Source organism: Cebus imitator, unplaced genomic scaffold (genome assembly GCF_001604975.1).
Source record: "Cebus imitator isolate Cc_AM_T3 unplaced genomic scaffold, Cebus_imitator-1.0 Scaffold252, whole genome shotgun sequence".
Taxonomy (NCBI): Eukaryota; Metazoa; Chordata; class Mammalia; order Primates; family Cebidae; genus Cebus; species Cebus imitator.
Window position 1 is genome coordinate 362781 of NW_016107567.1, and position 4569 is coordinate 367349.

The window sequence follows — 4569 nt, forward strand, 5'->3', positions numbered from 1 at the left end:
TACAAAATAAATTATTTGTGGGCATGAGCAATGACAGCAATAAGTTATTGTATATTGTCAACTGAAACCAGTAACTGATAGTCATGGTGATTTTCTTAAATACCAGCCAGCCTTCTCTTCAGTCATTTTCTTCACCTGACAGCTAAAGCTATTGTTGAGGGACACTGTTTTGAGCTTCCAGTCACAGTTCAATAACAAAGGTAAAGCACTCTTCTAGGAATTAGAACATAACACCTCCCATTCTACCCATTGCACTCATTCCAGGGTTCTCTTTTTCAGAAATTTCTGTGACTACAACTTCTGCTGTAGTTAACAGACAGGCCACTCCAGCAGCATGCAGTAAAGCAGTTCTCACAACATTTGTTGGGTCAATTATTCTTTTTTCCACCATATTCAACAGAATCTCCAATCAAAATATCATAACTAACTTCAGAAGAATCTTGCATAATTTTTTCAACTATCAAAGATCCTTCAACACTTGCATTCTTAGCATTTGTCATTGAAGGAATTTTGAGTGCTCTTCTAATAATTTCTATGCCATTTTAAAAATCTTCATTAGCTGGAGTTAATGAGTCCAAGGCTGGAATGCACTGAAGCAGAACAATAATGCCTTCTTCAATAGCAGCTAATGCAGCATTCAGGACATCCGTAACTGTCTTTATTTTCTTCCACCTCAACATCACTTGTCCCACTAACCTTCAACACAGCTACTCTATCTGAAAGTTTTGCCAGATATTGAGTTTTTTCTTTTCATATCTACTAGTTGTGATAGCTGACTACTCAATGATTTCTTGAATACATTTTTCAATTTAAGCCTTGTCACCTTTTCCTTTTAATTGCATAGCATCATCTTTGGCCATAATGACCTCTCCAAATTTTCCTGAGTCATGAGGCTGAGCATCTTTAAGATTTAGGGTTAACCCCTATTCTCCAAACACTGCACTACCAATAGCAATAGTTCTATTGTCACCAAAACCTGAAACTTTGACTGCTACAACCTGAAGACCAACTATTAGCCTATTCAAGATGAGGGCACTTAGAGCTTCTTCATCAACATCTTCAGCAATTGTGACCAAAGGCTTAAGGTGAGCAGTGGAAATTTCAAGAGCAGGTACAATGGACAAGACAAGAGAAAGGTTCTTTTCAGTCAGTTGAACATAGACATCCTGGAATTCACATTTCTGATCTTTTGATGTATTAATAAGTATGGAAAAATATAACCTCAATCAAACATCATGCCTTCAATATTTTCTAATTCATCATTCAGTGTTTTTCCATCTTTCACGTGAACACGACCTTTATTCCAACCTTTTTCATTGCATTAGAAATAATGCTGCCAATTTGTGTGTCTCCTTTTGCAGAAAGTATAGCAAACCGAGCAATTTCTTCAGGGGTTGTCACAGGTTTAGACTGCTTCCTAAGTTCAGCAATTACAGTATCAACATCTAACACCACGCATTTCTGATTTTCACTGGATTAGCACCTTTGCTAATCTTCTCAAGGCCTTCTGTGCAACAGAGCATGCCAGTACAGTAGCAGTGGTGATTCCATCCCCAGCTTCTTTGTGTTATTGGAAAGGTCTCGAACAAGTTTAGCTACAATATTTTTATATTTATCCTTTAAGTCAATTGACTTTGCAACAGCCACACCATCTTTTGTTACTTTGGAACATCCCCAGCTCTCCTTAATAATCGCCATTCTTCCCTTTGGCCCCATTGTAATAGCTACAGCATTAGCTAAAAGGTCTACACTTTGAAGCATTAAGGCTTGGGAATATGCACCAATTTTTACATCTTTGGCATAAGTCTGAGAAAGATTAGGCTCTAGTACCCTGGACACCAGTCTTATTTGGCAAAAAATTGTGGGTAATTGGAGCATGTCTGCAGGGCTGCACCAGGGCGTATGCTCAGTGAGACAGGTCATTGGCGGCTAGTGAAGGACAGAGTGTAGAGCCCATTTTTTTATATTCAAAGTGAAAATAGCTTTTTCACATCCCATAGAAACATTTCTAAATGTTGCCATAATTAGAGGTGCTGCTTTATTAAGCAATGTTAATAAACAAATGGCACTGCTTTTGAAGTCACAAAAATGTTGCTATGTGATCCTATTTGAGATGTGGTAACTCACACCACATCTCTACTCATTTATATCTCACATTTTTAAAGTTCTTCGAAACTCAGAAAGTGAGTTCACAAGCATTTTCTGATTTCAATTTCGAAGCTATTCTTCAAACACATATCATTATACCCACTCTGCAGTTAGGGAAAGTCCAGCTCAAAGAAGTGTAAACAAATTTCCCAAAGTGATTCTGTTCAACCTGAACTTGAATGAGCTCAGTGCATTTATCGTTATGTGAGTTACTGTTTAGTGAGAACCTCTTATTTCTAGGCCTCAGATGAGAAAGAGTAAATCCCAAACAGCTTCCAACCCAAACAAAACTCTGATTGTAGAAACACCTCCACATTCAAATTGCGAAGGCCAAGTGTACAGCCTGAAGAGCTCCAGTGTCCCAAAACTTCTCAGAAAAGCTGGATGCTCTCTGCTGGTCCTAGAGCTACTGGTTCTTAAAGGCCCTATCCTGCTTTTTTCCTGGATCTGGGCCTGGAGGTGGTACTTTCTCCCATAGTTGACCTCCACCTTGGTCATCACAGGCCTAGAAATAAGAAATTCTAAAGCACTTTCACCCTTTTACAAGGTCTAAGGTGTTTCCCCCTAAGCCTAGCAGTGCTTTGAAAATTTGAGTAGGCATCAGAATCACCTAGAGAACAGGAGGGCTTGTTAAATCAGTTTGCTGGGCCTTAACCCCAGAGTTTCTGGTGCAGTGGGTCTTGCGTGGTAACAGAGAACATCAGTTCTTACCAGTTGTCAGGTAATTTCTTGCCAATTGCCAATTGTCAGGTAATGCTGATGCTGTTCTTCTGGAGGTCACACTTTGAGAACCACTACCCTAGTTCTTCATTTGCTTTTTCAAGAGTTGAAATGTTTTGAAATCATTTCTTCTGAAATCAGATCTTGAGTTCTTCCAGAAGTTAGGCATCTCATGCAGTCATAAATCTCAAGTTGCTCAATTACAAAGCAAGAAAAAAGTACCTTGACCACAAATATTTTGAAGCCAATTATTAATCCTAGTTCTACCATTTCACAGCTTTTAAGTCTTGAGTAAAAAGTGCCTCTATTTTCTCAACGATATGTCCATCCCAGTAACATACATGAAGATAAAATTATGCCTCTGTTGAAAAAAAAAAAAAACTAATAGTGTTTACTTTAAAATAAGGTAATGTTCTAGGTATGAAAATCTAAATGAGGCATTTCCCTATTGTGGAATGAACCAGGTACTGGTATAAAGTTACTTGTCTATAAATATAGAGCAAGAAAAGGCAGAGTCAGATATAGAATTCAGGCCTATTCATTCCCCCTTACAGATTTCCCCCAGGTGCACTACTCCACAACAATAACAATAGTAGACAAATACTCAAATGGGCCTTGGAAAGCCTAATATAGAACCTGACAAGAAATACAGTGATCCATCCACTCCTTTACCTATCTATTTCAATGGTTCCATCAGTAATAAAATTTCTCTTCTGGATGCATAATTGATAACAAAATAAAAATAAAAATATATCTTTAATCTAAGTACCTAAGTACAATACATATTACAGTGCAGCAATCATTCCTGCAAAACTCAGGGGTGTGATTTTATTATGCCAAGTTTCAAATTCCCTTGAAGCTCATCAACAAGGCTTTCAGCTAAGTTCAGCCTGAGAGATTTTTATGTTTGTGTCTGGGGGGTTACCTACTTGTTCTGTAAGTGAGAGCCTCCTTGATTTCCAAAAAATAATTCTATTAATGTAAATATTTCACTCCCTTAAAATAAATAATTTAAAACATTCCAAGAATGATAGCAAGATAAGATCTGTGCTGATGCTGAGAACGAGGCACATCCAGAGGTTATCTGATAGGTTAGATGGGGAAAAACTGAGAAATTACCTCACAGTCAATTCGTTTGCTTTTTTCTAAAAATAGGAAACTAGACAGTATAGATTTGCTAATAGTTTGCATGAAGTAGAAGCCTGCCCAGGTACTAATGATTTGATATAGACTAGCAAAGAAAATGGAACTCTATTTAACTTAGTTCAGCAAACATTAAATAAGTGCCCTTGATGCACTCAGTAATATTTTAGCCACTGAAAATGCAAAGGTGAAGAGGACATGGTCTCTGTCCTCAGATAATTGAAATAAGTCATTGCAATATTCAAGAAGAAATGGTTTCACTTCCACACTTAGATTTATATTGCCAATATTCAACACGGATCACATATTTAAAATTCAGTTATAACATAGGTTTGTTTTATTCAAGTCAACACACACATATTGGGCATTTAGTATGGGGTAAGGAGCGCATGGTAAAACAAGACATAGTACCTCCCTGCAGAGTGTGATCAGCTTCTTATAAAAGTGGCAGAAGGAAAAGAAATAATATGTGATAAACATTGCCACTGAAAAAATCATTTGTAATTCCTAATGAGTACATTTCATTATAAGAAGTATTATGTCTCTCTAGTATCTGTG

General features: G+C 37.3%; 1 pseudogene; it reads right to left on the reverse strand.

Annotated features, from left to right (window-relative positions):
- Positions 1–220: 220 nt before the first annotated feature.
- On the reverse strand, positions 221–1878 carry LOC108282822 (annotated as a pseudogene).
- Between the last annotated feature and the right edge of the window lie 2691 nt (positions 1879–4569).